We start from the raw sequence: 10,648 nt of genomic DNA on the forward strand, positions 1-10,648 counted from the left end.
GGAGAGAGAAGAATCTTCACTACAGCTGGGAAAACACGGCCCTTGTCTTTTGAACCACGAGCCCCCCAGAGTCGTTTGGGGCAGCCTCCAAATTCAATTAAAGAGGCAAAATAAATCAGAGAGGAGGCCGGAGAAGAGGCAAGAGCAGGACAAGGGAAAAACCACACACACACACACACACACACACCCCTCTCTTTCTTAGTGGGGCATCAGAACCCTGGAGAGTTCAGGGCAGGAGGAGCTCGGAGGGGGGGAGGGTCGGAGAGCGGCTCCTCCAGCTCCTGCTTCCTAGCACCTGAACCTGGAGGAAGGGGCTTTGCTCCCTCCTCCCCTTCCTCCCCTTCCTCTTCCTCCTCCTCTTCTTCTTCCTCTTCCTCCTCTTCTTCCTCTTCCTCTTCCTCCTTCTTCCTCCTCCTCCTCCTCTTTCTCTTTTTCTTTTTCTTCCCCCTCCCCCTCCCCCTTTTCCTAAGCAGTTCAAATCTCACCACCAGCTGCAGGTTGACTCAGCCTTCCATCCTTCCGAGGGGGTCAAATGAGGACCCAGATTGTTGGGGGCAATAAGGCTGATTCTGTAAACTACTTAGAGAGGGCTGTAAAACCACTAGAAAGGGGCATATACAGGGGTGGACATAAAAATGGAAACACCTTGCAGCTCTTCCGTAGAACCCAGATTTGTGAAGCTCCCTTTGAACGGTTTTTGTGGACACTGGGTTCTGTACATATCTATTGAGCTCTGCAGTGATTTTAGGTGCTGCGGTCTTGTGATCCGCTCTAACAGTTCGCTTTAGAGTCTGACCGGTTTCTCTCAGACAACTTCAACTTTCGACCAGACCTGTGCTTGGCTGAGGACGTTTTCCCTTCTCTTTCAAAAGCTGTCATGACTTTTGAGACATGACCTCTTGGAACGCCAAACCTTTGGGCACTTTCTGTTACACGAGCACCTGCCATTCCAGCACCAACAATTTGGCCTCTTTGAAAGTCTGAGAGCCCTGCCATTTCTAGAAGGTGATAACCCATTTCCTTAAATTTCTGTAAAATAAAAAGGCAGTTTAAAAAAACATATCAAATAACAGAATTTTTAAAAAACCATTAAAATATATCAAGTTTTGATGGATTTGAACATGCCAAAAAGTCAAGTGTTTCCATTTTTTTGTCCACTCCCTGTAAGTCTCAATGCTATTGCTAAGCCAGTTGAGTGAAAGGGGAGTGTATTTCATTCCTTTTCTTAAAAAAAGAGAGAGAGAAGATGCAGGACCTTCTCTGTGGCACTTCAGAGAGTGAAGACTTAATAGTCACTGAGGAAAGGTGGCTCAGATCCCTCACCCAGGATCCTCCCGTCTCCTTCGTATCCAGCACAAAGACACCAGCCCAACAAAGTAGTTGCTGAGTTGCTTCAAGAAGGGTGGCATAGAAATCAAATCAAACCAAATCAAATCAAATCAAACCAAATCAAATCAAATCAAATCAAATCAAATCAAACCAAACCAAACCAAACCAAACCAAACCAAACCAAACCAAACCAAACCAAATCAAATCAAGAAAGATTCACATGTTTTGTTCACAGACTCTGTGGGGTTTATGTAACTGGCTTCTAAGGCTCCAATTCTGGCTGGGACTCAAGAGACATTCTTCCTCCTCCTCCTCCTCCTCCCCCCCCACCTGAGAGGGGAGGGACCTCTCCCCCTTTGAAATTTGGGGGGGCAAGAGAGGCGCCCTTTCCAAAGCAGGGAGGGTGCATAAGATGCGTCCAAACTTTCAAGCTCACCAGCCTTTCATCCAGCAGCCTCCACCCTTCTTAGCCCCCACCCCACCCTCACCCTCATTCTGATCCAGGGGGGTTCAGTGATTAGCTGCTTCTGCTGTAGTCCAACAGTTCAAATCTCCCCACCGGCTCCAGATCGACTCGGCCTTTCGTCCTTCTGGGGGGGCGGGGGGTCAAATGAGGACCCAGATTGTTGGGGGTGAGAGGCTGAGTCTGTAAAGCTCTTGGAGGGGGTGGGAAACACTAGGAGGCGGTGTAGAAGTCTAAGTGCTACTGCTATTGATATCTATCTGTCTGTCTGTCTACCTATTATCTATCTGTCTGTCTGTCTGCCTGTCTGTCTGTCTGTCTATCTGTCTAAGAGCTGGGGTGGCGCAGTGGTTACAGTGCAGTACTGCAAGCTGCTTCTGCTGACTGCTAGCTGTAGTTCAGCAGTTCAAATCTCCCCACCGGCTCCAGGTGGATTCAGCCTTCCGTCTTCCCAGGTGGGTCAAATGAGGACACAGGCTGTTGGGGCCGAGAGGCTGAGTCTGTCGACCACTTAGAGAGGGCTGGAAAAGCAACATGTAGCGGTAGATATGTCTAAGGGCCATTGCTGTGGATCCAAAGCCATGGTTTCTTGATGGTTTTCTCCTTGCGATGCTGAGAGAAGACAGCCACCTTCGTAGATGGGTGACAGACAGCCGGGTCCTCCCTGGGGGGGGGGCTCCCTCCCTCCTTCCTTAAATTCCGGCCTCTGACCAGCTTCGTAAGAGGAAGTGGACTCTCTCAGGTGCCACAAGTACACGACCCACTTGCTCCTGTTTGCACAGCTGGGGGAAGAAAAGGGGGCGGGAGAAGGAGCGACACACGGTTCCTGACCTCCACCGAAGGGGGCTGGGGACATCTTTTGTTTTTTGGATGCTTGCGGCTTCCAGATGTTTGGACAGCAAAATGCTGACAGCAACGTGTCAGGAACAAACAGAGACGTTTAACCTGGTCTGTGTGCGGAACACGGCTGGTGGGGGAAGGAGCAGGCGAGGGGAAGGCCCCGTCCTCTGGCAGAGGCCCTTGCGGAGAGCAAGCCCATGTGGTCTGGCCCTCCTTTCATCCACCTCCTGCCCCCTCAGAGTCCGTCCAGAAGGCCACAGCTTGGAGCCTCCTTCTGTCTTGTTCTGCGCACCACAAGCGGGGCCTTTCCTTGGACGAGGAATGAAGAAAGCGCAGTCCAAGGGAGGGCTCGGGGGAGGGGAGGGGAGGGAGGGAGGGGTGGGAGAGGGCAGGTGGGGGCCTTGTGACTTTGTCTCCCCTTGCAACCTTAGCCCTGGCCTGGCTCTATTTTTCAGAGTATAGGACACATCGGAATATAAGACGCACTTTAGTTTTTGGGGAGGAAAATAGGGAAAAGAATCTGCCCACCAGGTGTTCATCTGGCCAGTGTCCTTAGTCTGGTCGGCTTCAGCACATTATTTTGTCCCCTGGTTAAAGCTTTAAAAAAACTTTATTCGGAGAGAGTAACAATGAAAGAGCTCGCATGCTGGTAGGAGCTGGGAACATCCTTAGCACCTGGTCAGGGCTGGAAAGAAACATTTGGAGCAGCTTAGACCAATGGGGGGGGGAACCTGCAAAGACTTAGGGCTTGGACAACATTCTTGGCAGAGAGAAACAACGACAGAGCTTGGGTACATTAATCGCACCTGGTTAGGGCTGGAAGGAAATATCTGGGGCAAGTAAAGCAATGAAAAAAGACCCTACAAAGGCAGGGTTTGGAATGGATTCTTGGCAGAGAGAAACAATGGAAGAGCTCGCATGCTGGTAAGAGCTGGGAACATCATTGAGCACCTGGTTAGTGCCTGGAAAGAAACAATCGGAGCAAGTGAGGGCAATGAAAGAAACCCTGCAAAGACTTAGGGCTTGGACAACATTCTTGGCAGAGAGAAACAACGACAGAGCTTGGGTACATTAATCGCACCTGGTTAGGGCTGGAAAGAAATATCTGGAGCAAGTAAAGCAATGAAAAAACCCCCCTACAAAGGCAGGGATTGGAATGCATTCTTGGCAGAGAGAAACAATGGAAGAGCTCGCATGCTGGTAAGAGCTGGGAACATCATTTAGCACCTGGTTAGTGCCTGGAAAGAAACTTACTCGGAGCAAGTGAGAGCAATGAAAGAAACCCTGCAAAGACTTAGGGCTTGGACAACATTCTTTGCAGAGAGAAAGAATGAAAGAGCCTGCAAGGTGTAAGAGCTGGGAAGATGGTTAGCACCTAGTCAGGGCTGGGAAAAAAGCTACATTCAGAGTATAAGACGCACCCAAATTATCAGCCTCTTTTAGGGAGGAAAAAATGTGCGTCTTATACACTGAAAAATGCAACAATTTACTCCAGGGCAAGCAGGAGAGAAGCCTGTGATCCTTGGGCCTCCTGACTTCTGGCTACGTTCAGATTCACTGCATGCGCTGAGGACCGGACTCTTAGGACGTTGCCATGCCTCCGTCACTGATTCCAAAGGGGTGGATGGAAATTTTGTTTTTTATTGTCCCAGATGAATAAATCGGCCCTGAACAAAGTGACTTATGGTCTCCCTTCTTGCCCTTACAACTGCTGCTGCTTTCGCCCCTGGCCACGGGGTTAAAATTTGGGTGCATTTACAACAGTTGCTGTGCCCGAGAGTCGGACGTTGGCTTCTGACCACAAGCGAAGTCAATGGGACAGGCCAGATTCAGCCATGGCAAAAAAAAGGGTGTGATTCACACAACAACCATCCTACTTAGCAGTGGAAATCCTGGTCTGTGGCCATGAAGTGGAGGACTTCCCTACACGATGGGAGAAGCTGGACAGCAGCTGCCCCCTTGTTCGAGGCAGCAGCCCTGGGTGCTAAGGACAGAGGAGAGAAAAGTGACCGGCACAGAGTGGACTCTTCCCACTGAGGCTTTGTTTTAGGCCTTTGCTCCCTTCACAAAGGACTTTCAGCCTTCAGGTCTTTTACCTTGAAGAGCAGATTCATTTTTAAAAAAAATTAACCCTGCTAATTCCATCTGTAATTAATTAGTTGCTGGCAACTGGTCTTCCAAGGGTGAAATTCAAGGGCTTTTCCTTTTAAAATGAAGGATTTAGGGGTGGTGATATCTGACAGTCTCCAAATGGGTGAACAGTACAGTCAGGCGGTAGGGAAAGCAAGTAGAATACTTGGCTGCATAGCGAGAGGTATAACAAGCAGGAAGAGGGAGATTGTGATCCCGCTGTATAGAGCACGGGTGAGACCCCATTTGGAATAATACTGTGTCCAGTCCTGGAGACCTCACCTACAAAAAGAGATGGATCAAATTGAACAGGTCCAAAGACGGGCTACAAGAATGGTGGAAGGTCTTAAGCATCAAACTGATCAGGAAAGACTTCATGAACTCCATCTGTCTAGTCTGGAGGACAGAAGGGAGAAGGGGGGACATGATCGAGACATTTAAATACGTTAGAGGGTTCAATAAGGTTCAGGAGGGAAGTGTTTTTAATAGGAAAGTGAACCCAAGAACAAGGGGGCACAATCTGAGGTGAGTTGGGGGAAAGATCAGAAGCAACGGAAGAAAATATTTGACCGAAAGAGTCATAGATGCTTGGAACAAATTTCCAGCAGACGTGATTGGTAAATCCACAGTAACTGAATGTAAACATGCCTGGGATAAACATGGATCCACCCTAACATAAAATACAGGAAATAGTATAAGGGCAGGCTAGGTGGACCAGGAGGCCTTTTTCTGCCGTCAATCTCCTAGGCTTCTAAACCCTGCTTATTTGCACAGCCCCCTCCCAGCCCCCCCCCCCCATGCAAAGGGCTGATGGAGGAAGCATCCCATATTTCAGCACCTTTGCCAGTTTGGTCACAAGATAATAAACATTGTGAAATATCCCTCCCCTCTGAAAAGGAGAATGTGGTGTCCAGTTAAAGGTCTCCTGTGTCTCGGATCAGAACCACATAATTATGGTTGACACACAAACACAGGGCGACCTCCCACTTGCAACTCACCCCTTTGGCAATTGCCTAACTTCCAGCTCAATGTTTGGGTCAGCAGGAAAGAAATGTTTCCCCCGCTGGAATGTCCCTAGGGAGAACGTGGAGGTAGATTAGCCTGGTGGCCTATGGGGCCAAGGTTCCCGGAGGAGATGATGGGGGACCTAGGGAGCCACTCTGGTGACTTCCCCGTTATTTGCCTTTTCTCTTCAAAACAAAATTGCTGGTTATGAACTGGACACGCAGGGAAAAGTTCTCTCTGTCCTCTCTTTGGGTCAGAGACCAAGAGGAAACGGCTGGTCAGAAGGAATTCAACAAATGCCCGGACAGAAATATTTAGGCAAGCGAGGATGGTAAGAGCAGAAGTGGCTTTGCACTACTGGAGTGGAAGACATAAGATAAAGCAGCCTCCTTATCATGGATAAAAGAATGGATTAATTTGAAAAACAAATGTATATTGCAATTAGAGGGACGTGATTTGGAGAAAGGATGGCACACCTACCCCTGGGACATTGGTGATAAAATACAGAAATACTTTAGCAGACATTTAATTAGAAACTCTTTCTTAACCACATGGAAAGGGTTTAATCTACCCAACCACAATTGAGATAACCAAAACAATTAAATATAGAGAGATTCTAGACCCATTCGGCAAGTTAAAAAGCCAAGAAGAATTGGTAACACAAAATATTAATATAGATTGGTGGACTTACTTACAAATTCAAACGAGATACAATTAGGTCAATGCTAAGTAGGGCCCAGGAAGTCCCCATCCCCCAACTCCCAATCTCAAATGCCAATGTATATATTTTTAATTCCCCCCAAATTTGCAAGACTTGCACATTCATGAGAATCGGAGAATATTGACATTTCATAACATTTGGGCTTTATGATGCACTGTTGGCCTTTTTAAAAATGCTTTAATTTTTTTTTTTTAAAAAACCCTTAATGTTGGGAAAAACTCTTACTCCATAAACAAATTAAGAGTACACAGAGCAAAATCTATGGAAGAGAATCCAAACACAAGCAGATATTGTTATTTATCGCTTCCTCTAACTAAGCTATTGGTGCAGATTCAGGAAGTACAAATTCCTCTCTGGAATCTCTCGTATTCCCACAAGAGCCGCCCGGGAATCCTTCGGAGGACAGAAGACGGCGCAAAGGGATCAACTAGTCTTAACTTCATCTTAACCGATACAGAAGGTGCAGTCAACACACGAAGGGAAAATAAAATTGAACCTAGTCAAATTTTTATTTATTTATTTGCTTGCTTAAGTTTATATTTGGCTTCAATCAAAAAGAATTCCAACTAAAAGCTCCTTGGGCCTCAGGAAAACAGGTTTTAATAAATCCATAGCAATAATTATTAGGAGTCTTTGGAAGAAACAAATGGAGAAAAGAGTCCAAGCTAAGTAATAGTTTAAAGAGAGAGAGAAGATATTAAGAGAACAATTGGAAACAATTACAGCAAGGAAAACAATGGAGACCAGCAAAGAAGCCAACATGGCCAAGAGATTTGTGGAGGTCAAAAAAATAACTTGAAAACCAGAGATTTGATGCAAATAGGGATAAAAATAGATCAGTGGCCATTCCTCCAAATCCAAAGGAAATATAAAAAAGGTATAACCCAATTCAGATTCCAAGAAGAGCATCAAGAATTAGATAAAATACTATTAGGAAGGGAGGAAAAAATTATTTCAAAAATATACAATTGTCTATTAGACACTAAAATGGAAGAAGAAGAAATAAAAGAAGTAAGGATAAAACCTGGGCACAAAATTTCAGATACCAAATTGAACTGCCCTGAGTCCTTCGGGATTGAGTGGCATAGAAGTCGAATAATTAAATAAATATTGGGGAAAATGTGGGACTAAAATTACAAATTAATTAAGGCAGCATCACATAAAGAAACCCTGTACCAAATGTTCTACAGGATGCACCTACCTCCAGCAAGAGTGGGAAAAATGTATCCAAATGTATCACCAAAATGCTGGAAATGTAAACAGAACCTGGGAACCTACTACCATACGTGGTGGACGTGTCCAGAAATAAGGAAATTTTGGGAAATGATCCACAAATGGATAATTGAAATCACCCAAGAACCTGTAGACTTTAAACCAGAACTGATCTTACTTGGAATCATTAAAAGAAAACAAACAAATACTGTAGACTCAATACTCATTCAACATATAATAACTGCGCCTAGAATTCTCTACTCTCAGAAAAACCAAAATCTCCCTCCAAACGCATCAATAACTACAAAAATACTTGACTCTGCAGAAATGAGTAAGTTGACTCTTGAACTACAAGACAAGGAAGAAACAGTATTCTATGACATCTGGGGAAAATGGTAGAATTGGTTAGACATTAAGAACCAAATAAAACATTACATGTATATTAAAGGTAATATTAGAAGATAGATAGACACTCACACAGATAAATAAGATTATGAAACTCTTGAAGGAAATGAAACTAAGGCAATATTCTGAGACAGACAAGTTAAAGAATCAGTAGTATTACTGACACAATGCTGTGTAACACTACAAAAATATAATTTCATGGTTTATATGTTTTGTTTATATTTTATATTTTGATGTTGATGTCATGTAGAGTTAGGTGTATGTTAAGTTTGTATATGTATACAGCATATATATATATTCCATGTTGTTTTTTAAAACTCATTTAATAAAGTTTTGTTTTTAAAAAATAGCTTTGTGAAAGTTGGGGGGGGGGAAGGAGGGAATAAGAATAGAATTCAAGAAAATAGAATAGAATAGAATTCTGGATAGAATTCTTCATTGGCCAAGTGTGATTGGACACCCAAGGGATTTGTCTTTGGTACAGATGCTCACAGTGGACAGATAAGAAAATATACATTTATCAAGAATCACGAGATGCAACACTTAATGATTGTCATTGGGGTGAAATAAGTAATGAGGAATATTCTATTCTAATTCTATTCCATTCCATGTTAACCATATCATGATAGAAACTCAATTCAGCAGCTTTACACAAGGTTGGTAGTGGAGACAAAGAGGCTACTCACTGCTGTGTTTGCCATCTTCTGCTGCAACCTTTTTCATGCCTGCTTCCTCCCTCCTGATTGCTGAGTAAAAGATACTCAAAAGGAGGAGGAAGAAAGCAGTGGAGGGCATGTCCTTTTGAAAGATAAAGGTCAAGGTGAATCCAATGAAGCCTGTTAGCTCCAAAACAGCCTGGAAGGTCTACTCTACTCTACTCTACTCTACTCTACTCTACTCTACTCTACTCTACTCTACTCTACTCTACTCTACTCTACTCTACTCTACTCTACTCTACTCTACCCTACCCTACCCTACCCTACCCTACCCTACTCTATTCTATTCTATTGAAACAGAACCTGGGGATGCTCTGGAACATCAGCAGAACTTTCTGGACCATGAGGCAAATGGGGCTCCTCAATGAGAAAGAGTCCAGAGACCCCTCCCCACCCAGCTTAGCTAAGGACGAGAAGGAGCATAAAGGGAAGAGATTCCGACAGTGAGGGTCTTGAGCCTGGGTTCATCTCCTCTGACCTCCTCTTATCTCCTTTTGCCTTTCCTGTACAATCATTAGAAGAGGCAGAGGAACCCCTGTTCTCCCACTCCCACAGCTGCACTCACACCCTGCCTCCCCACCCCAAACTCTTCCAAGCACAAAATGTTCCGGTTGAAACCCTTCAGTCATGTGTTAGATGGCAGCAAAGAAATACAGAACCCTGGAACTACTTGCTGCCATCTAGTGGTGCCCTGTGATAGATCATGCTCTCTTCCCTTGTTCCTCCCCAATGAGGAAATGGAAGAGGAAGAGGAAGCAGCAGCCGACTCAGATAGGGTGGCTCAGAGGAGGTCCAGCACAGCACAAACACAAAGAGAGAGAGAGAAAGAGACTGAGAGAGAGAGGAGAGAGAGGAGAGAGAGGAGAGAGAGGAGAGAGAGAGGAGAGAGAAAGAGAGAGGAGAGAGAGAGAGACTGAGAGACTGAGAGAGAGAGAGAGAGACAGAGACACACACAGAGAGAGACCCCTACTACATCGTTCTTCTACGGTGTCTCCGACTGGGCCTGGCCCTGCCCTATCAATCAAGCCAAGCTGTTTATTGTTTCAACCCCAGGTCATGCCAGATAACACCGAGTGAGGCGGGAGGCTGGCAGCCAACCCTAATTAAAATACATATAAATCACACACAAAACTTAACTCAACATGGTTAACACAGCAATTGCTTAAGTAAATAAAACGCTAATTGCAGGAGCTTTGGATGGAAAACATTTCTCTTGTGTTGCAGCCACTCAGGGGAAGCTCACCAGCCCCCACATTGCCTTTTTTTAAAAAGAAAACTCTTGAGGTGCTTCATTCTAAGAGAATTAGGCCGGGGGGGGGGTTCCCCCTTCCAAAGGGGCTCCAAACTCCCCCCCCCCTTCCATAGACTAGGGACAGCAAAGGCAGCCCTGTGGGAGGTCTTGCAAATCCTCCATGCCCCCCCCATGCAAAAGCCCCCCTCACCGGACCCCTGAAGAAAACAGACCTCCCGAATGGCCTGTGACCTTCCTTAAGGCAAAGGCTGCCCTACCTGGGCAGGAGAGTCCAGGTGAGATCACTAGATCCCAGGTAATCACGTTGCCTCTCTTGACTGGCTTTAACGGGGGCCTGGATTCTCCCCCCCTGTTCTGGGACACCCGGAAGCACCTGGTGAGGTCTGGTGTACCTGTCAAGGTGCTTCATTCGTTCCTCTTGTCTGGCCTTGAGTGACCAGGAACACAACGCATTGGGGGCTAAAGGAGGGAAGGCCACAGCTCGGACACCAGGCAGATCAACACTCCTCCACCTGTGTAGCTGAGCCATTTGTAAAGTGTTGGCTCTTGTGGACTTCAACTCCCAGAATTCCCGA

The sequence above is a fragment of the Erythrolamprus reginae genome, chromosome 4 (assembly GCF_031021105.1).
Source record: "Erythrolamprus reginae isolate rEryReg1 chromosome 4, rEryReg1.hap1, whole genome shotgun sequence".
Classification (NCBI taxonomy): Eukaryota; Metazoa; Chordata; class Lepidosauria; order Squamata; family Dipsadidae; genus Erythrolamprus; species Erythrolamprus reginae.